This window comes from Pongo abelii, chromosome 14 (genome assembly GCF_028885655.2).
Source record: "Pongo abelii isolate AG06213 chromosome 14, NHGRI_mPonAbe1-v2.0_pri, whole genome shotgun sequence".
Classification (NCBI taxonomy): Eukaryota; Metazoa; Chordata; class Mammalia; order Primates; family Hominidae; genus Pongo; species Pongo abelii.
In genome coordinates, this window is record NC_071999.2 from 60,811,536 (window position 1) to 60,835,951 (window position 24,416).

The following is a 24,416-nucleotide window of genomic DNA, read 5'->3' on the forward strand; positions in this document are numbered from 1 at the left end:
TATGCTTTAGCAAAGAGACTGGTGGCATTTTGCCCTTGTCCTAGAGACCCATGGAACTTTGAGATTGAGAGAGATTATCTGAAATTGGAACTTATGTTTAAAAGGGAAGTAGAGCATAAAAATTTGGAAAATTTGCAACCTGATAATGTTATAGAAAAGACAAACTCATTTTCTAAGAAGAAATTCAAGCTGGCTGCAGAAATTTTCATCAGTAACAAGGAGCCAAATGTTAATCCAAAAACAATGGAAAAATGTCTTCATGGCATGACAGAGCTCTTCATGGCAGCACCTCCCATCACAGGTCTGGAGGTCTAGAAGGGAAAAATAATTTTGTGGGCCGGGCCTAGGGCTTTGCTGATTTGTGCAGTCTTGGAACTTGGTGACTTGCCTCTCAGCATGGCTAAAAGGGGCCAACATACAGCTCAGGCCTTTGCTTCAGGGGGTACAAGCCCCAATCCTTGATGGCTTATATGTGGTGTTGTTCCTGCAGGTACACAGAACTCAAGAATTGAGGTATGGGAACCTCCACCTAGATTTCAGAGGATGTATGGAAATGCCTAAATGTTCAGGCAGAAGTTTGTGCAGGGGCGGAGCCCTCATGGAGAACATCTGCTAGGACAGTGTGGAGGGAAAATGTGGGGTTGGAGCCCCCACACAGAGTCCTCACAGGGGTATTGCCTAGTGCAGCTGTGAGAAGAGGGCCACTGTCCTCCAGATCCCAGAATGGTAGATCCACTGACAGCTTGCACCATGCATCTGGAAAAGCTGCAGACACTCCAAGTAGTAGACTCCAAGTTCTTCACTTTGGGGCCTCAGACTGGCTCTCCTAGCTGCTCAGCTTTCAGACAGCCTATTGTGGGACCCTGTGATCATGTAAGTTAATACTTAATAAACTCCCCTTTACATATATATATGTATATCCTATTAGTTCTTTCCCCCTAGAGAACCCTAATATAATATTTAAGCCAGTGTATTGAGGAATCTCAAATCAGAGAGTATAAATGAAACATTTCATTACTAAATGTATCATGCTCTGTCAAATTTTCATGTTGTATCTCTTAATGATATCTTGAGCAGATTTCACAGTTTTGTGAAGACTTTAAGGTTTTCAAAAGTCAATAAAGTTAAGGATAATCTAATTTAATCTTTCCCTTTCTTCATGTCCAGACCCCAGTTCATGTTTTATCTGAAACTCTAAATTGTAGAGGTAAAAAGAGAAGTTTATGCTTAGTTTTGAGTCACGGTTTCCATTTTATCTCTTTAAGGCTACGGTCTTCTGAAGTATTACGGAGAAAGGGAAAAACTGGGGAAGAAGGCATGTCTTATCACCCAGTTGGCACTAGCTTCTTTCTACTTTGCTGTTTTTGACTCTCTTTCTGGTTGACACAGATTGCCATTAATGTCCCCTCTGTGGAACAAGTCCCAGGGTTACGTCTTTCAAAGGTGTGAGTTTTAGGTGGCCCTGAGTATTCCTGGCTCTGGAGACCCAGTTCTACCTTGTCTTTTTCAACAAATTTTCCTTGCTTCTTACTAACTACTATATCCCACAAGTCTGTGCTGTTGGTGTTCATTATATGACAGACAACCTTCTTGGAGAAATAATGGCAAAGCAGCACAAGTTCTACTAATTTCTGGGGAGTCCATGTACCCTATGAAAAACTTGCTGTTTCTGTTGTAGTAACAGTGGGAATTGTTGCTACTTCCTTATCACTTTTCTCTCTGCTGAGATCTCTCTCCAACTGTTTTCTCCATTGCTTACAGGTGCACAGGGGAAGGTTAGCAAAACTTTTGTCTAGCAGAGATATCAATGACAAATGAAATGTTAGCTCCCTCACCTTTTCTTTTCAGAGTATAAATATCCTCTCACACATACATATAATGGGCTAATGGGAGGAAAAAAACATATCAAAGCTTAAATATTGCCCTCCTCACAACTTGACATACTGATGGTGCATCTGTGTCTACCTCTCTTCCATACTCTCCTTTATCCTTTGTTCCTTCCTAGTATTTTTATAGAGACTGGGAATTTGGGAAATGCATCATGACCACCTCTTATTCCTAATAAAATCTCCTGACTAGCTCTTTATAAATGTGGCTTAATTTTGGTATTTCCTTCACTATAATTCTGTTTAAATGGGAAAAGCAATACTCAACACCCTATTTTCTCATAAAGATCAATATATATTCTGGCTTTTACTTTGGACTATTCTGATTTAAATTTATATTCTAACTTTCTGAGTTTCTTATATCCCAAGTAATGGTAACATTGTACAATTATTTTTTTAGAAAGTATGTGTTTCATGTAAGAATGAATATATAATGTATAACCTATGAATGGATTACTGCATTAAAACTTAATTATAGATGATGAGTTTGAATTTATATTGCATTATTTAATATAATTGCAGTTTTTCTTCCTTCTAGTTATGAGAATTATTATAGTAAATAAACTTAGTTCTCTCTTCTCTTAAACTATATTTGACATTCACTTAGAAACTTTGATATAACTTTTACTATGCCCAAAGTTATCAGTTATTTTTATAAGAAAAGTGACTACTTATATAGTATTTAGTTTTCAGAAATTATATATGTATATATTTATATATAACTGCTTTTTGTATAGATATATTTTTCTTATTGCAATTAATTTTAACTTTCAGTATAATTTTAGGGTAGCAATATACAGAATCATATTTTCAATGTGCTGTTATTTATTCTTATTTTCAGGACTTTTGTTTTCATTGGAAATAACTTATTTAATAATATGGAAGAAAGAACCATTTTAATTTGAAAAAGTTGATTATTTTGGGTAAGTAACAAAAGATGGCTAAATTTAGGCATCCAAAACTCCCCTCCTCCATTATAAACACTCAAACTAATAAGTAGACAATCACACTCTGAATAGATCATCCAAGAACACTGAAATTCAACAGAGAAGTGACAGAAAACACTCAAGGCAAGGCAAGAGAGAGAAGGGATTGACTGGGAATCTGGAGCTCCCCAATGTGAGGAAAGGGTAAGAGAGTGGCTCCCAGTGGTTCATATTTCCACCAAAGAGCCCTGCAATCCTAGCCACAGGAGAGCCACTTGACCCTTGTGGCCCTTGAAACTAACGTAGGGAGCCGCCTGGACACCACATGGAGGCATTGCTCCAGAGAGGAAGCTCATGATGGGTCCTACAAGTTTTAAGGAGCTACAGCAAGGTATCATTTTGAAAGCCTATCTCCCACCAGACTGCATTCTCTTCTTGGGCTCAACAGCCACTGTGTCTTGTCTCTACATCCCTGAAGACCCACTGACAACCCCCATCCATAGCCACTGTCATTGATGGCTGCTGCCACCAGGACTAAAGAGTGAGCCACTGGCAGTGACCTTCCTTCTCCAAGCAAAGAGGCTGCAATGCATTTGCACAATCCCTGAGAATAGGTTCCTTGACCTGAAGCCACCACTGCTACTGGCTGCTGCTCCTGGGTCCAAAACACAAGCCATTGGCAGCATCCCTTCTGCCCTCAGAAATGGGCCACCATGTATTTATAAGTGCCCTGAAGACAGGCTCCTCCACTTGCTGCTGCTATCTGGGGACAAAGTGTGCACTCTCCAGCTGCTTGCTTATGGTTGCTCTCACTTAAAGCAACCCCTCCCTGATCAGCAGCAAGGCTGCAGTGCAACAACTACTGCCAACACCTGAGCACTCTATTAGGGGCCTGGGAATCACCCAATGTCTGCCCAAAACAGCCAGCATCAACATGCACCACCAGAGTGCCTGACAATAGACCCACCTGGCTCAGCAATGCCTGTCCTCCACCCAGTGCCCAAGAATGCTCTTCAGGGGCCTGGGGATCACCCTGCCCTGTCTACCATTGTTGGCACCTAAGCACTCCCCTTGGAAGCCTGAGGATAGGCCCACCCAACCTTTGACTACTACCACAGCTGGCACTTCCTGACATATGTCATTTGTGAGCCTGAGGACTGACCTGTTCAGCCCATTTCAGCCACTGCTAAAATCAATGCAGACTACTTGGGAGTCAGAATGTTAACCCGCCACTGCTAATGTCAATACCACAAGCTAGACCAACCAAGAATAAAATAAAGAAGACCCAAATAAACAAAATCTGAAGTGAAAAGGGAGACATTACAGTTGATACTACAGAAATAGAAAAGATAATCAGAGATTATTATGCATAACTATATCCCTCACTGGAAAATCCAGGAAAAAAAATGGATAAATTTCTGGACAATTGTTATGAATAACTATATGCTAACAAATGGGAAAATCTAGAAAAAATGAATAAATTCCTGGACACATAACACCCTCCAAAAATGAATCAGGAAGAAATAGAAAATCTGAGTAGACCAATAATGAGTACTGAGATTGAATCAATGATAAAACAAAGTCTCCCAACAATGAAAAGCCCAAGACCAGATGGCTTTATTGCCAAATTCTACTACACTTACAAAGAGCTAACACCAGTTCTCCTCAAACTATTCCAAAAAGTCCAGGGGGAGGGAATTCTCCCATATTCATTCTACGAGGCCAGCACTACACCGATACCAAAACCAGACAAGGAAACAAAAACAACAATGACCACAAAACTATGTCCCTGATGAACACAGGCACAAAAATTCTCAACAAAGTTCTAGCAAAGCAAATCCAACAGCACGTTAAAGAAAAGTTTACCATGATCAAATTAGAATTATCCTAGGGATACAAGGATGGTTTAACACACACACACATCAGTAAACATGATAAATCACATATACAGCATGAAGGACAAAAACCTTATGATCATTTCAATAGACACATGAAAAGAATTTAATAAAATTCAGCATCCCTTCCTGATAAAAGCTTTCAACAAATTAGGAATAGAAGAAATATACACAGAACACATTAGTAGTAGTATAGCCAACTAATCCTATACAACATTTTCCTAGAAGTTCTAGTCAGAGGAATCAAGGAAGAGAAAGAAATAAAAGACATTCAAGTTGAAAAAGAGGAATTCAAATGTCCCCTCTTTGCTAATGACATTATTATATACCTAGAAAAACTTAAAGATTGGTCCCCAAAACCCTAAGAGGTAATAAATAAACTCAGTAAAGTTGTAGGATAAAAAAATCAATGTACAAAAAATCAGTAGCATTTCTATACATCAATAATGAACTAGCTGGGAAAGAAAGCTGAAAGGGAACCATACTTACAATAGCTAAAACAAAAAATACCTAGAAATACATTGAAGGAAGTAAAAGACATTTAAAAAAAAGGTAAAGACCTCTTAAAAAGGAGGTAAAAGACTTTCAAAAGAGAAACCTACGAAACACTGATAAAAGAAATTGAAGGAGACACAAGGAAATGGAAAAACATTCCATGCTCATGAATTAGAAAAGTTAATATGGTTATAATGACCATACTATCCAAAGCAATCTACAAATTCAATAAAATATCTATCAAAATACCAATGACATTCTTCACAGAAATAGAAAAAATAAAATAAAATTCATATTGTACCACAGAAGAGCATGAATAGCCAAAGTAATTCTGAGCCAAAATAACAAAGCTGGAGGCATCACATTACCTAACCTCAAAATATATTTCAAGGCTATTGTAACAAAAACAGCAATAAATTGGCACAAAAACAGACACATAAACCAGTGGAACAGAATAGAAAACCTGAAAATATATCCATGTATTTACAGCCAATATATTGTCAACAAAAGCATCAAGAACATCCACTGGGGAAAGGACACCTTATTTAATAAATAGTGCTCGGAAAACTGGATAAACACCTGATGAAGAATGAAACTGGACCCATATCTCTCACCATATTCACAGATCAACTTGAGGTGAATTGAAGACTTAACTGTGAGACTTGAAACTAAAACTACTAGAAGAAAACATAAGGAAAACACTTCAGTACATTGATCTGGACAAAAATTTTATGGCTAAGATATCAAAAGTACAGATAACAAAAACAGAAACAGACAAATCACAGTATATTAAACTAAAAAGTTTCTACAGAGCAAATAAACCATAAACAAAGTGAAGAGACTACCTGTTAAATGGGAGAAAATATTTGCAAGCTATTGATCTGATGGAAGATTAGTATCCAGAATAAACGAGAATCTGAAACAATTCAACAGTAAACAAACCAATATTTCCATTAAAAAATGGGCAAAGGACAACAATAGTCATTTGAAAAATAACTATTTATACAAAATGGTCACCAGGTATATGAAGAAATGCTCAACATTGCTATTCTTTACAGAAATGTAAATTAAAAATACAATGAGATATCATTTTAGCATAGTTGGAATGCTATCACTAATAAAATAAAATATACCAGATGCTGATGAGGATGCAGAGAACAGGAAACTTTTATACAGTGTTGGTGGGAATGTAAATTAGTGCAACCACTATGTAAAAGTAGTATGGATGTTTCTCACAAAACTAAAAACAGAACTACCCTATGATCCAGCAATGTCTCCACTTGTTTTCTAACCAAAGAAAAGAAATTGGCATATTGAAGGGATACCTGAACCTCCATGTTTATTATAGCACTAGTCACAATAGCAAATATATGGAATCAATTTCAGTAGCCATCAGTGGACGAATGGATGAAGAAAATATGGGTACATATACACAATGAAATATTATTCAGTCATTAAAAACTAATAAAATAATGTCATGTGCAACAACATTGGTGGAACAGGAGGTCATTATGTTAAGTGAAAAAAGCCAGGGACAGAAAGACAAATTTTACATGTTCTCATTCATAAGAATGTGAAAAGTTGATCTCATGCAGGAAGAAAGGACAATGATAGACACCAGAGTCTGAAACGGATGTGTGGGTGGGGGTGAATGAAGACAAGACAACTAATGGGTGCAAATATACAGTTAGATAAAGGAATAAGTTCTAATGTTCAATAGCAGAGTAGTGCATGAAACAATAATGTACTATATATTCCAAAATAACTAAAACAGAGGACTTGAAATGTTCCCAACACATATAAATGATAAATACTCTAGGTGATGGACACCCTAAACCCTCTCAATTGATTATTACAAACTTTATGAATGTAATAATATATCACATGTACCTCATAAATATATGCATTTTTGTATATCAATAACAAATAAAAATAACCACAAAATTTAAAATACTGGATGTAAACAAAAGAGAGTATTTGGTGACTTGATGTTTATTCTAAGTGCATAGAAAGTTGACAAACTATCAAAATGTCCTAATTATAATTTTTTTGTTAGTTAATTACTATTACCACCTTATCGCTTAAAGCTAACAATGCCAAGAACTAATATTCCTTGAAACTTTCATACTCGGAGATATAAATCAAAACCATAACCCTGAGCCAATTATCCTGTGATTCCTGTGAATTTAGTATTAGTAATTTAACTCTATGTTCTATATTCCTTCTGTATGCCAGTATTCTTACTGGAATGAAATGATGATTATTTCTGTGAGTGAGTAGAGTGATAATATGTTTAAAATCTCTTTGTTTTTTCAAAATAGAAAGTAGAACATTTCAACGAGATTAGATTAATGAATGATTTCTTGTTACTCATGACAGTGTTCGATTTTCCCACTACCAGAACTTGACATAAGATGCCTGTGCATTTGAATGATCTATACCCAATGCAAATGTAGACTCAGAAACAGAGTCTATCTTCTACTTCTTCAGTGATTTTTGCATGTTCATATGCAGTTTTGTGTTTTAAGATGCAGTTTTTAATTTTTATTCTACTCATTTTTGATATTTCAAATATCTTGCAAACCAATAATCTGTTTACCTGTCTATAAGCTGTTTTCCTTTGTAATTAGAAATACTAGTTCTACAGTGCAGAATAAGAATAAGAATCATTTTTATATTACTACTTTCTTAATCTTGTAAATACACCTTTTTCAGTTTTATCATTATATTATTAAGTCCTTAGAAATACCTTTAGGTACAAAGACAATATTATTCCATCTTTTTTCTTTTGACAAATAGTTTTCAGTACACTATTCAATTATTCACATTGTAAAGCAGTTATACTTTTTCAAAGAAATTCTTTACTTGTATTTGAAACCTCTTTGAAAATAATATCCAAATCGTTACATTGCACAGTAGTTTTTTATATACTACACAATTAAATAATGCTGCCTACAATTTTAAAAAATCCATCGTGATAGAAAGAAACCCTAAAATATAGATAAATAAGCAAGAACTAAAATGAATAACTTTGAAAAAGACAGTATAATTAAATGTTTAGTAACCAATTCTTAGGAAAACATATTTATATTTGCTGCAATAAGGAAATATGTCATATTTTAATACCAAAAATTTATGATATGCCTGGCTCTGTTCTCAATTTTTTACATACATTAATTTATATAGCTTTTACAATAATCCAGTGAAGTCCGGTGAAGTAGATTTTATGCTCTCCTTTTTACAAATGGGGAAACTAAGACAAATGAGTGTTATGCAACTTGTCTAACTTCATATAGGAAGAAAAAGAGAGTTGAAAATTATACCCAGATGGTGTGTGCTCTTAACCATTACTCTGCGTTGTCCTTTATGAGGTGCCTAAGTACGTTTTATTCTTCATGCACTTCCCTTTATTTTTAAATTGTTGCTTGGTGTATGCAAATGTGTATTCTTAAGCTTGAAGTTACATAATTAGTTCAACTGCAGTTTTTCAACAAGTAAAGTCTATTGATCTTACAAACTGATATAAAAACTATAAGCTTGGAATATTATATGATTGGGCTCTGTGTTCCCACCCAACTCTCACCTTGAATTGTAATAATCCCCACATGTCAAGGGCGTGAACAGGTGGAGATAATTGACTCATAAGGGCGGTTTGCCCCATGCTGTTCTCGTGATAGTGAGTGAGTTCTCACGAGATATGATGTTTTATAAGGGGCTTCGCCTTTCATTTGACTCTCATTTTCTCTCCTACCACCCTGTGAAGAGATGCCTTCTACCACGCTTGTAACTCTCCTGAGGCCTCCCCAGCCATGTGGAACTGTAAGTCAATTAAACCTCTTTTCTTTATAAATGACCCACACTTGGGTATTTATTCACAGCAGCATGAGAACAGAGTAATACAGCATAATATATAGTAAAATAAATATATGCAATTGGAAAATTTATTTATATACCTATTATTGTTTTGAGGGTTTACCTAACACTTTACTAAATTATTAGAAAAACATTGTGCCTCATTAAATGTAAAAAAGTTTATCAAGCCAATGTCAATCTGCAGTGAGCCATTTATTGTTTGTTATTTAATCTGGGAGTTCACGGCAACACTGTATCTTATATTTTTATTTTTTGTTTTAATTTTCTTTTGTACTATCTTCACAATTGACGATCAAATGACAAAGGAAAGCTCTGTTAAATGTAATTTATATCTGTTATGTGTTAACCTGTTTGTTCTCTTGGAAAAAGAACATAGTCCTTACTAAAATGTTTGTAGCTTGTAATGCACTATGTAATTTTTGGATTGTATCTGTGCTACATGCCAATGGTAGATGGCCCTCTGCTCTCAGTCACAGTGCAATTTTACGTGACCTTCTTTTAGACCCCTCAACAATATCTTTTTCTTTCTGTACTTAAATTAATTCAAGATTATTTACATTTTTCACTATGGATTCTGAATAAGGTGATAATAAATACAAAAACTTTTCCATTTCAGTGTCTCAATCCCCAGTTTTAATTTTAATGGAAATTACGTGTTTGTTTTCTAGATATAAGCAAAAATAGGGCAAATTTCAGCAGAAAATGGCATGGTGTATATCCCAAAATTCTTGGACAATAAATAAATAAATATAAAAGCAAGGTAAAAAATTATATTTCTATTTTTAAGACACAGAGTCAAGATAAGCCAGTGGAGCATATTGATCAGTGCATAGAAGGTTGCTTTCTTTTTCCTTTCTCTTTTTCCTTCCTTCCTTCCTTTCTTCCTTCGTTTTTCCCTTTCTTATTTAAATTTTGCTTTGTGCAATGTTTCCTTAAATACTTAAAAAGGAAACCAAAGCTGAAATACGAATTGCTAGTTAAGAAAGTCTTTTTGAAAATCATTAATAGCTCTAAATGTGGCTAACAGTGTATGTGATCAAGTACACAGACGTTGGTGAACTTTTAGCATATGATGAAGAGATTTTAACTTTTTTCCTTGAGTCCCAGAGTAATATCTCTTTTCTTTTTATCTTCCTAGATTTTGCTCCTTGTGTTTTTTTCTGTAAACACCAATCACATGAAATTGAATATCCAGTAAACTAGCCATTTCGAAAGTCATATTTCCTGCGTTACTAAAATATGCTAATATAGAAAATTCTAAGGGATGTAGTTTTTTTCTTTTTTAATCTTTTGTTCTTTTCCATTCAAAGTAAATGTCACCACATTTACTTTATTGCAGGTATATTTTATGGATATAGCAAACATTAAAAAATGTGATTTAGTTGAACTTTTCCTAGACTTCCAAGATTGCTTCTAAAGATTGTATAAGATGAACTCACATTCATGACAGATTTATTAAAGACAAGTCATATATTAAATCCTTGGAAGTTATATTTTACATTAAAGGTAAATTAAAACCATAAATTAAATGTGTGCACAGATGAGCCCAATCTTAGCAAATAGTAATCAGGTACTGTTTAATTTTTCTGTACTGGATAGACTCATCAGGATTCACCGAGTTTGTATAGTAATTTTCCATATCCCCCATATATCTAACATTTGCTTCATTAGATTAGGTCTCCTTATAATCATCAGGCAAAGCACATTCTTATATTAAGGAGAAAGGATGACATTGCCATCCCAATACTTTAATGTGGAAGACATATATCTGCTGTTCTCTATAATAACATATTTAGGAAGTTAAATAACCTTAAGAGAGTGGTAGTTCACTATAATCAATGAAATTCAGTCTAGTCCTTAAATACTTAAATAGAGATGTATTTGTGTGTAAATGTGTATGTAAGTTTTAAATGTATAGATTTTTGTTTAGCAAATGAGGTCTCCAGATGTATAACAATGTTCTAAACACATTTTTGAAATAACTTACATTCCTAAAAGGTTTTAATATATAATTCAATGATTATAAAGCATGGTCAAGCATTATTTGACGTAGGTGCCTTTTAATGCTTTACATATTATCTGTATGATCTTTAAATTATTAAATCTGTTATCTCTTTATATTTGTTTAATTGATAAATTAATTCTGTAACCACTATTATTTCCAATTAAACATTATCGTATATATTTTTATCAGAAAGTCTGATTGAGGTTTTGCAATTTTGTTTTTTGTTTGTTTATTCCATCCTGAGTTAGAATGTTAATTATGGTATACACTTATTTCTGGGATAAGGCATAAACTTAATAACATTTTTGGTTACCAGGCAAGAAACTGTGAATTCACTTACTGGCTTATAAGTAGTAAAATACTATAATATAACAGTGTAAAGCCAAAACTATATTTTCTAGAGATTGTTCTTAATTCCAATTTTGATCATAAATGGGTTTGTTTCAAATATTGTGTGAGTTTAGAATCACAACTACATGGATATAGGAATATATTATATTACACAAAGAAAGAAACATAATGGCTAATACTTCTTGACATATTTACAATTAAATGCTGGCAAGTTTAATGTAAACTTTCCCTCTCCATATTAAATATTGCATGTAAAACACATGGGTAAATGCTACAGGTCAATAGATTTCCACAATCCTAATTCTTTAAAAAAATTTCAATAGATTTTGTAGTACAAGTGGTTTTTGGTTACAAGGATGAATTATATAGTGATCCATTCTGAGATTTTAGTGCATTCATCACCCAAGTAGTGTACATTGTACCTAATGTGTAGTTTTGTATCCCTTGATCCTCTTCCAGCCTCCCTCTTCTGAGTCTGTAAATTCCATTATAACACTCGCTACGCCTTTGCCTTACTCATAGCTTAGCTCCCACTTATAAGTGAGATCATACGGTCTTTGGTTTTCCACTTCTGTGTTACCTCACTTAGAACAATGGCTTCCAGTTCCATCCAAATTACTACAAATAACATTATTTTGTTTCTTTTTAATGGCAGAGTAGTATTCTATTGTGTATATATAGCATATTTCCCTTATCCACTCATTAGGCCACAGGCACTTAAATCGGTGTATTTGCAATTCTTAATTCTGCTGCTATAAACCTAAGTGTACAAGTGTCTTTTTCTATAATGACTTATGTTCCTTTAGGTAGATACCCTGCAGTGGGATTGCTGAATTGAAAAGTAGATCTACTTTTAGTTCTTTAAGGAATCTCCATACTGTTTTCCATGGATGTCATACTAATTTATATGCCCGTTGGCAGTGTGTAAGTGTCCCCTTTTTACCACATCTATGCCAACATTTATTGTTTTTTTGACTTTTTAATAATGGCCATTCTTGCAGGAGTGAGGTGGTATCTCATTGTGGTTGCATTTCCCTGATGATTAGTGATGTTGAGCATATTTTCATATATTTGTTGGCCATATGTATATCTTTTTATCTTTTTTTATTTTTTAATTAATTATTCTTCTCTTTTTTCTTTTTCTTTTTTTTTTTTTTTTTTTTTTGAGACATAGCCTTACTCTGTGACCTAAGCTGGAGTGCAGTGGCACAATCTCAGCTCATTGCAACCTTCACCTCCCGGGTTCAAGCGATTCTTGTGCCTCAGCTTCCTGTGTAGCTGGAACTACAGTCATGTGCCACCTCACCTGGCTAATTGTTGTATCTTTTAGTAGAGACAGAGTTTCACAGTGTTAGCCAGGCTGGTCTTGAACTCCTGCCTCAAGTGATCTGCCTGCCTCAGCCTCCCAAAGAGCTGGGACTGCAGGTGCGACCCACTGTTCCCAGCCATATCTTGAGAAATGTCTGTTAATGTCCTTTGCCTGCTTTTTAATATAATTGTTTGTTTCTTTTCTTGGTGATTTGTTTGAGTTCCTTATAGATTCTGGATGCTAGGCCTTTCTTGGATGCATCGTTTGCAAACATTTTCTGCCTTCTGTGGGGTGTCTGTTTACTTACTCTGTTGAATATTTCTTTGCTGTGTAGAAACTTTTCTGGTTTTTTTTTTTTTTTTTTTGAGATGGAGTTTCTCTGTGTCACCCAGGCTAGAGTGCAGTGGTGCGATCTCGGCTCACTGCAAGCTCCACCTCCTGGGTTCACGTCATTCTCCTGCCTCAGTCTCCCAAGTAGCTGGGACTACAGGCGCCTGCCACCATGTCCGGCTAATTTTTTTTGTATTTTTAGTAGAGACAGGGTTTCACCGTGTTCACCAGGATGGTCTCGATCTCCTGACGTCGTGATCCACCTGCCTCGGCCTCCCAAAGTGCTGGGATTACAGGCGAGAGCCACCGCACCCGGCCAGTGCAGAAACTTTTCAGTTTATTTAGGTTCCATTCATTTATTTTTGTTTTGTTTTGCTTAATTTTGGGGTCTTAGTCACGAATTCTTTGCCTAGGACAACTCTAGAAAAGTTTTTCTAGCAATGTCTTTTAGAATTTTTATGGCTTCAGGCCTTATATTTAAGTCTTTGATTCATCTTGAGTTGATTTTTGTATTTGGTGAGAGATAAGGATTCAGTTTCATTTTTCTGCATGAGGCTTGCCAGTTTTCCCAGCCGCCATTTATTGAATAGGGTGTCCGTTCCCCAATTTATGTTTTTGTATGCTTTGTTGAAGATCAGTTGGCTGTATGTACTTGGTTTTATTTCTGGGTTCTTTATTCTGTTCCACTGGTCTATGTGCCTACTTTCATAGCAGTACCATGCTGTTTTGGTTAACTATAGCCTTGTAGTATAATTTGAAGATAGGTAATGTAATGCCTCCAGATTTGCTCTTTTTGCTTATTATTGCTTTTGCTTTTGGGGCTCTTTTTTGGTTCCATATGAATTTTAGGATTGTTTTTTCTAATTCTGTGAAAAATAGTGTTGGTATTTTGATAGGAATTATGTTGAATATGTAGATTTCTTTGGGAAGTATGGTAATTTTCACAATATTGATTCTTTTAATCCATGAGCATGGAATGCATTTCTATTTTTTGTGTCATCTATAATTTCTTTCAGAAGTGTTTTATAGTTCTCCTTCTAGAGCTCTGTCGCCTCCTCACGTAGGTATATTTCTAGGTAGTTTTTTTTTTTTTTTGGCAGCTGTTGTAAAAGGGATTGAGTTCTTAATTTGATTCTCAGCTTAGTGATTGCTGGTGTATAGCAGTGCTACTGATTTGTGTACATTCGTTTTGTAACCTGAGACTTTACTGAATTCATTTATCAAATCTAAGAGTCTTTTGGTGAAATCTTTAGTTTTTCTAGCTATACAATCATATTACCTGCAAACACCATTAGTTTTACTTCCTCTTTTTCTAATTTGGATGCCCTTTATTGCTTTATCTTGCCTAATTGCTCTGGCTAGTTCTTTCAGAACTAAGTTGAATAGGAGTGGCAATAGTGGACAACCTTGTCTTGTTCTTGTTCTCAGGAGGAATGCTTTCAAATTTCCTCCATTTAAGATGATATTGACTGTGGGTTTGTCATAAGTGACTTTTATTATTTTGAGGCAGGTCCCTTCTATGCCTAGTTTGTTGAGAGTTTTTATCATAAAGGGGTGCTGGAGTTTGTTAAGTGTTTTTTTCTGCATCTATTGAGATTACTATATAATTTTTAATATAATTTAATAATAAATTATTTTAATTACTTTTAATTATTGAAATAAATTATTGATAATTAATAAATGAATTTATTTGATTTATAATTTTTGTTTTATATTCTGTTTAAATGATGCATCATGTTTATTGTCCTGTGTATATTAAACAATCCTTGCATCCCTGGGATGAAAACTATCTGATCATGTTGAACTACATTCTCTCATTTCTTCCTTTCTCCTTCTCTTCTTCCTTCTCTCCTTCCACTTCTCATACCCTCCTCCAATCCCCTCACTTTTACTTTCTCTTCCTTCTTTTCTGTTTTTATTAATTTAAAATAATAATCTGAAGCAAATACAGGTGGTACACACTACAAGGTCTGGTTTTCTCTAATTTTATATATCCCTCAATATAGCATGATTAGAAATAAATCATCAAAATTCTAAAATTAGAACAATGCCCCCTAATTAGTAACTATGAAAACTGGCAGATTAGTAAAACTATCTTAATATAATTTTAGGAGAGAAACTCAGAAGAGATAACCTTTGAAATGTACTTTAAGTTTATATTCTGAACCTTAAACCTCCAAGTGAAATATCACAATATTCTTCTTTATGGCTACTTAAATAGATAGTAAACATTTCCCAAACTCTATAGTGTTAGATTTAATTGGGAGAGACTAATGGCTCCTTGAACTGACTATTTCTCCTAAACTTAGAAAGATGAAAAAAATAATTTTTGATTATCAGTCTGTTATATTATGAGCACCTTTTTTTTTTTAAACAAACAAAAAACGGAGTCTAGCTCTTGTTGCCCAGACTGGAGTGCAATGGCACAATCTCGGATCACTGCGACCTCCACCTCTGGGGTTCAAGTGATTCTCCTGCCTCAGACTCCTGAGTAGATGGGATTACAGGCACCCGCCACCATGCCCAGATAATTGTTGTACTTTTAGTAGAGATGAAGTTTCGCCATGTCGGCCAGGCTCCTCCAGAAATCCTGACCTCAGGTGATCCAACTGCCCCGGCCTCCCAAGGGCACCTCTTTAGTCTTTTACGTTATCCTTCCTTCTTTACTTCCTGTCTTCCTATCCTTTTCTTTCTTTCTTTACTTCCTGTCTTCCTATCCTCCCTCCCTCTTCCTTTCTTTTCCTTCCTTCCTTCCTCTTTCTTTTCTTTATTCTTTCTTTTTCTTTCTTTCATTTCTTTCTTTCCCTTTCTTTCTTTCTCTCTCTCTCCTTCCTTCCTTCTTTCCTTCCTTCCTTTCTCCTTTCTCTTTCTTTCTCCATTTTTTCTTTTTGTTTTCTCTTTTCCTTCGTTTTTTTCTTTTCTTTCTTCCTTCCTTCCCCTTATTTTATTTCATTATTTTTATTTTATTTTACTTTATTTCACTGATCCTGCCTAAAACTTAATTCATTTTCAAAACTAAAATCTGTGCCATGTGAGGACTAATAAGCATTTAGCGTTTTCTATAACAAATGTTTATACTATATGCACACACATCCTTTTACTTGAGAAAATATAATTAAGGGTTATTTTTGTTCCTTTAATGTGGTTTTACTGTCTTCTGTTTTATAGAAGATCATTGAGTTAATCACATGAATTGTCTGTATGATAAAGTCAGTATTGATATCTGTTTTTTACACAGTAAATGAGCACAGAATTATAATGTATTAATAATTTTTCTGAGGTCAGGCATAAGGTTTGAATGCCCGTTGCTAACATAGTAGGGATTAAATTTATTATAATCTTCCTAATAAACATTCACTTCCTTTTAATATGAATACACAACTGGCTTAGACTCCCAGAATTCATGAATTATATACTAGCTTGAAAATGGCTATAAGAATTATGTAACATTAAAACAATTTACTGAAATTTATACTTCACCTACTTTTTCTAAAAAATGCTAGAGGCTTTGGGATTTGAATTTGTATTTGCCTTAAGGTTTCCCCTCCCTCTCTAAGGGTTTCACATGTATTAATTCAACCAATGGTGGACCAAAAATGTTTGGAAAAATAGTGGGTGGTTGTGTTTGTACTGAAAATGTACAGATTTTTTTCTTATCATTATATCCTAAACAATATAGTACAAAAAACAATTTACATAACATTTACATTGTTTTAGATATTGTAAATAATCTAGAGATGATTTAAAATATAGAAGATATGCATAGGTTTTATGCAAAAACTGCATGATTTCATGTGAGGAAACTTATCTGGATTTTTGTATCTGCAGGGGTGCCTGAAGCCAATCTTCCCTGAATATCTAGGGATGACTGAACTTGCTTTCCCATGGGCAAATTATTTTACCTCTTTGATTTTATTCTCAGTATCTCTATGTAGTATATTAGGTTATTTTTTTCGTGGCATAATTGTTATGAGATAAATTAGAGAATATATAAATACCAGAATCGCAGTCATATAAATGATATTCAATGATGGCAAGATCAGGTTTGCCTCTCTGTAATGATCTATATTTATCTACCTACCCCAAACTTAAATATGATCATATTAACTATATTTTTAGTTATCCAAGTTATCCACTGGTAAACTATAAGCACTTGAAAAAGACATCTGCCTGTCTAACTCATCCTTGAATCCCCAGTGCTTGCATTTTAGTAGATATCTGACAACTAGTGAAAATGCAATGAACATTTACTAAATAAATAATAATTATAAATCATATATACTTTCTCTATGTTCTACTGCCACTACAAAAGAAGCAATATCCTACTTACAAATCCAAGAATGAATGTAATCCTATAAACATTAAAAAGATAAAACTGCTTAATATAATATCCAATTAAAACAATTGAAAATCAAGTATAAACAAATTTAATAATATATTGAGATAGGCATTTGAAATTTACTTTTATAACATTACAGCTACTTTTATACATTTTATAATTACCCCCGTTTTAAAACATCTGAAGAAATTGACAATTCTGATGTTAAAAATACATCACTAGGAAAGTGGCAGAGCTGAGATTGAGCTGTGGCTATATAGTCCAAAATCTGTGTTCTTTTTCTCCATACTAAACTGTGTCTCTGCCCACCATATTGCATTGGGTCCAGTGAAGTGACTAAATGCATATGCTCATCCCAAAATATAACCAGTTTTTTTGGCTCCTAGGTCAAAGATAAATTTTGCTCTCTCTGCTGAAGTCTTAAATACTTCAGAGATTTAGATATTTGATATTTAAATACTATCAGTTATTTCAGTAGTTAATATTTAAATATTTAGTTTGATATTAACAAGATATTGTTCTGGGGTTTAAGATTTGAAAAAAGAATCTACTTAGGCATTTTATTTATGAATAGGTATTTTATCAGATATACCATTCACTTGTTGCTTTTTTTATATCTATAGTATAAATGCTATAACGTCTAAATCTTTATATCACAGATTTCCATAGAACAAAATTTAATAAAGATTAAGTAATTTTTTGCTTCTGATAGAGTCATTCTTATGACAAGATCTTGCCTATAAGATGATCTTTGGAAACATAGCTTTTGGGATTTTTATTGATTTCATGGCAGTACTATTAGTAGTAAAAATTAGTAATGTTAAGTAGAAGAAGGAGCAGAAATAGCATGATTTAAATTACAGTATTTTTGTGAAGATCCAGATTAATATATGCTGATTACCTCTGGCATTTATTTAGTTTATTTTATTTCTATGCCTTCATTACAAACATGATGTTAATGTACTGTATTCCTTCAGACTGCCAAATATTTATAGAACAACTTTTGAGAATTGTGACAATGCTAGGCACTAAAGATTTAAAAATGAATGGCCTGTTTTCTCCATTTTTTCCTGTTTTTGTTTTTGTTTTGTAGAATGTAGTAGTATATTCTATTGGGGTAGACATTAGCATATAATTATTACCTAATTGCATTGTATAAAATATATGAATATAGATTATCAATAGCACATAAATATATTTAGAGTGACTGGAGTAGCACATAGGGGAGAAGAGACTTGAATTGTGAATCAGCAGAACTAAAACTTAGTCACTTTCCCTTTAGCTTGTTGTGAAACTTAACAAATATTTTCAGTTGATCAAATATCTTTAATCATTAAACAATTGTCCAATACTGAAAACAGCTAATATTTCTTTGGAAGCTTTACTTTATATGAAAACCCACGCTTGCTGCTTCCATGAATATGAAGATCTGAATGAATGAAAAATAAAGTCTCAGAGGTAGTACATAAAGAGAGCATAGCATCACAAAAATCATATTAGTGTGTTCTACCCCCTGCTAGTTAATGCATTCAGTGCAGAAATCACAATATAATTTTCAAAGATCCCAGAGGAAAAAAAGGCATAATTGTCTGAAACATGATTGAAAAATGGAAAAGCCAGCACAGGAATTCAGCTACCTACATGAGAAATATAATTTTTTTAAATTTTTTCCATTACTAATTTTTTCCCCCACATTACTAGTTTTTTTTAAGGTAGAAACTATCAATGAAAATAAAGTGTCAAAACATTTCAAGGTGAGATTTTACAATGCAAAACCAAACTGCCCTGAAAAATGTTGACGCTTTTGCTTCTACTTTTGATCTAGGTGGGGATAAAATAACATGGATCAGGGCAATAGGAGTGGGGATGGTGAGGCACTTCCACTGAAGTGAATGAAATTGTGGACTAAAATCGGAAAGCTTTCCCCATGATAAATTAATTCCCTTGCATTGAAAGGGTATAGACTTGCTTCTACTGAAATAACATTTTAGTATATTTATCACAAAGTTTGGCAAAGATATTAAATTAAAATATATTTTCCCTAGATAAATACTCCTTTCCCCTCTGAATTAGATTTTTGAAGTCACTGGCAAACTATTTCTTTTTTTTTAAGATGTAGTCTAGTCTCACTCTGTCGCCCAGGCTGGAGTGTAATGGCATGGTCTCAGCTCACTGCAACCTCCACCTCTTGGATTCAAGCGATTCTCCTGCCTCAGCCTCCCAAGTAGCTGGGACTACAGGCATGTGCCATCACATCTGACTCATTTTTGTATTTTTAGTAGAGACAAGGTTTCACTATGTTGGCCAGGCTGGTCTTGAACTCCTGACCTCAGGTGATCCGCCCACCTTGGCCTCCCAAATTGCTGGGATTTACAGGCATTTTTTTTTTTTATTATACTTTAAGTTTTAGGGTACATGTGCACAATGTGCAGATTAGTTACATATGTATACTTGTGCCATGCTGGCGTGCTGCACCCATTAACTCGTCATTTAGCATTAGGTGTATCTCCTAATGCTATCCCTTCCCCGTCCCCCCACCCCACAACAGTCCCCATAGTGTGATGTTCCCCTTCCTGTGTCCATGTGTTCTCATTGTTCAATTCCCATCTATGAGTGAGAACATGTGCTCTTTGGTTTTTTGTCCTTGCGATAGTTTACTGAGAATGATGATTTCCAATTTCATCCATGTCCCTACAAAGGACATGAACTCATCATTTTTTATGGCTGCATAGTATTCCATGGTGTATATATGCCACATTTTCTTAACCCAGTCTCTTACATGTACTTTCAAACAATGGGGGTGGGAAATGGACAGGATGTTAGATGTGCTCATGAACACATACAGTTCATATGAGAGTAAATATTTTATCTTTTTTAAAGGTATTATCCAAAAACTTAAAATAGCTAACCTTGTGACAAGATAAATGAACCATATGAAACACATAAGACCTTGATTACCTAACAAATAAATGCCATTCCTTCTAGAAAATGTAGCACTAGAATATTCTTCTTAAAAAAGTAATTTTTGTGAGTTTATATTCTCTGCTAATATTCCTGGCATTATTAGGACACATAGCTATCCAATAGGAGACACATGATGTTAAGACAGAGTTCAGGAAACACTTTTGTAGCTTATCAGTGAGTAGAATACTTACTGCCTGCTGTTTAAGAAAGTTGTTCCTGAGGACATACAAACAGTGAGAACTTGAAAAAAATGATGTCAAAAGAAATGTGCTGTTATTCCCATAGGTAGCTATATGTTTCTTCTTGGTGAATTGAGCTGTGTAAATTAGTATGTGGTCACAACCAAGACCAAAATAAATCCAAGTAATGAGAAAAAGATATCAAGCAGGGAGGATGAGAGTAAAGTAAAGAAGAACCCCTGTCTCTTTTTCCAATTGCTTTCCTATTAGTTTTCAAAAGAATCTGTGTTGGACAAAAAGGATTTTGATTTTCAGACCTACAGCTACAACTTTTTATCTAGACGAGAAACAGTGTGGGGTAGAAAAAAACATGGCCTGAAGATGGGAAGAAAAAGCCAATGCAGTAGCACTTGGAAAGCTTCCATGAATTGGTAATAACCGTCTACTTATAAATGACTATAAGCTTCACTAAATTAAATGTGTCTAAAGGTAAATTATAATTCTTTTATTTAGGAAATATTTAACAATATAAATGAATTTAATTATCTTTCATTTTAAACCTAAACATTAAATCCCTAATGATAATATATTGGATTATTTATTATGTGTCATTGTTATATTCTGTATTTACCCTCAGTGTGTATAAATCACACATACACACACATTTGCATTTAATTTGGATGTAGAGACAGATAATGACACACATGCACCAAGAAGGTATGAAAAAGTCTACTATTAACACAATCAGATTTTTTTTATTACACTGTAAGTTCTGGGATACATGTGCAGAATGTGCAGGTTTGTTACATAGGTATACACATGCCTTGATGGTTTGCTGCACCCATCAACCCATCATCTACATTAGGTATTTCTCCTAATGCAATCCCTCCCCACCTCCCACCCCCACAACATCCCCCCGTGTGTAATGTTCTCCTCCCTGTTTCCATGTGTTCTCATTGTTCAACTCCCACTTATGAGTGAGAACATGTGGTGTTTGGTTTTCTGTTCCTGTGTTAGTTTGCTGAGAATGATGGTTAAATTCCCATCAATGATAGACTGGATAAAGAAAATGTGGCACATATACACCACGGAATACTATGCAGCCACAATGAGATTTTTGAAGAGAGAGCAGGGATGACTCCTCAGAAGCTCCAAAAATGGTTAGAAAAAGTGAGAAAGGGACACTAGCTTGGGTTTCTCTGGTGGTCAAGGGCTTAGGTGAAAGTATTTTCCCTGTGACAGCTGGGCTTCTGTGTTCTAAACTTCCCATGAGTGTCAAAGGACCACCCAGGCTCACTTAGCAGCTTGCTCAGATATGATCTAAAATGGGAAGAGGGAGAGGTGAAAGGCTTAAAAGCTATCAGAAATCAAATATAACATGCAATCAGACTCTTTATTCCATTTTAATTTTAAAACACTATCTAAGCATCGTAGAGTTATTTGGGCTTTATTTTAATTGACAAGTAAAAATTGTATATATGGTGTACAACGTGAGTCTTTGATATATGTATGTGTTGCAGAATGGCTACATCAAGCTGTTTAATATATGCATTATTTCGCATACTATTTTTTGTGGTAAGAACACTTAAAATCTATTCTCTTAGAAATATTTAAATATACAATATTTTGTTACTGGTTGTAGCCACCATAATGTACAATAGAGCTCTTGGAATTACTCCTCTTTTCTAACTGAAATTGTGTGCCCTTTAACATATCCCAACCCCTTAACCCCACCCTCTAAAATACCATCCTATTCTGTTTCCATGAGGTTGACGTTTTTACATTCCACATATAAGTGCGAACACTCAGTATTTATCTTTTCTGGGCCTGGCTTATTTCACTTAACATAATATCCTCCAGGTTCATCTATGTTGTCGCATATATTATGGGATTTTCTCCTGTTGTAAGGCTGAACAGTGTTTCATTGTGTATATGTATATACAACTCATAAACAATGAAACATCAATGTAGCAAATATAAAAGATTCTACATAAAATGTCCCATAACTAATACGTAAGTTTGATAAAATCGTAGGATACAAGGTCAATATACAAAAGTTTCCTTTTTGTTCTATTCTACTAAGAATTTTTTAATGACTACGTGCAATAGTGTGTCAAATTCTTGTTCAGCATCTATAAAATTGAATGAGTTTTCTTTTTTTAGTCAATTAATGTGGTAAATTATATTGTTTGGTGTTCAAATGTTGTAGTAACCTTACATTATTGAAATAAACAAGTATTGATCAGGATTAATTACTTTTGTTACTGATTGAATTTAAGCTACCAATATTTTATAAAACTTTTTTACATATTATGTTCATGAATAATATTATTCTGTAATTTTATTTTCTTGCTAGATCTTTGCCTGAGTTTAGTATCAAGATAATTCTGGCTTCAAAAAATGAGTTTGAAGGGTTCATTTGCCTTTTATTATTTCGAAGAGATTGTGTAGAAGAGGTGCATTTCTTTTTTCAATATTTGGTAGACTTCAATAGTAATGACATTTGGGCCTAGAGTTTTCTTCATGGGCATGTATTTGATTGTGAATTTAATATTTCATAAGATATAGAGCTATGAAGAACATCTGTTTCTTTTTCAGTGAGTGTTTTAGTTTGAGTCTTTCAAGAAATGAATGAATTTTATTCAATTTGTCAAATTGGTTACCAGAAAATTGTTCTTAATATTCTCTTATTATTCCTGTAACATTCTCTTAAAATATTTTACTGTCTATAATATCTGTATAAATGTAGCCTTTTTATGCATAGTATTAATAACATGCCTTTTTCATATTTTATTAATATTCTCAGTCTAGCTACAATATTATCAATTTTATTAATCTCAAAAAAGTTTTTGCTTTTAAAATTTTTAAAAATATTTTTATAATTTTAATTTTTTATGCATTTATATTTACTCATTCCTTCAATTGGCTTAAATTGCTTTTTTCTTATGTGCCTGTTTGCTAATGTTTAAGCAGGAACCATTACTTTAAGAGCTTTTTTGTCTCATATAAGCATTTACTTCTATGAATTTCTATTTAGAATGACTCTAATTGCAACCTACAAATTCTTATGCTTTGTTTACATTTTCATCCATTTCAATTCTATTTTACTTGTGATTTCTTTATTGATCAATGGGAAATTTAGAAATTTCTTGGATATTTCATATTGTTGGTTATTAATTTCTAAATTAATTATTGCATTCAGAGCTCATTTTCTTTTGATTATAATTATTTAACATGCAATTGACTGTTTTTTATGGTCTATCTTTTTGAAAGTCATATATGCCCATGAAAAGAATGCATATTCTGCTGGTGCCGCTATTGAATGGGGTGTTCTAGTGGCTTATGGTGTTGCTCAGATTATCTGTATCCGTTTTATTTCCTCTCCACTTGTTCTATCAATCATTAGGGCAAGATTTGGAAGTATCTAAGTATAAGTGTGAATTTGTCATTTCAGTTTCATCAGTTTTGTTTTTAGAATCCTGAAGGAGTCTTGTTACGTGTATGTTTTTCAGATTATTATGTCTCTCTTAGAAATTGACCAGTTTTTCATTATTTAATGTCCCTTGTTATCCCTTTTTCTGAAGTATATTTAATCTGACATTAATGTAGACTCTCCAGGTTTCTTTTGATTAATATTTTTGTTTTTATTTTGTGCTTTTAAAAAATCCCTTTAATTTTTGTTTTTTCTTTTAAATTATACTTTAAATTCTAGGGTACATGTGCACAACGTGCAGGTTTGTTAAGGTGGTTTTCTTAGAGACAACATGTAGGTGACTGTGTGTTTTTATCCAATATTAAATTATTTAGCTTTTAATTGTGGTAATTACATAGTTTTAATTAATGTGATTATTGATATATTCATAT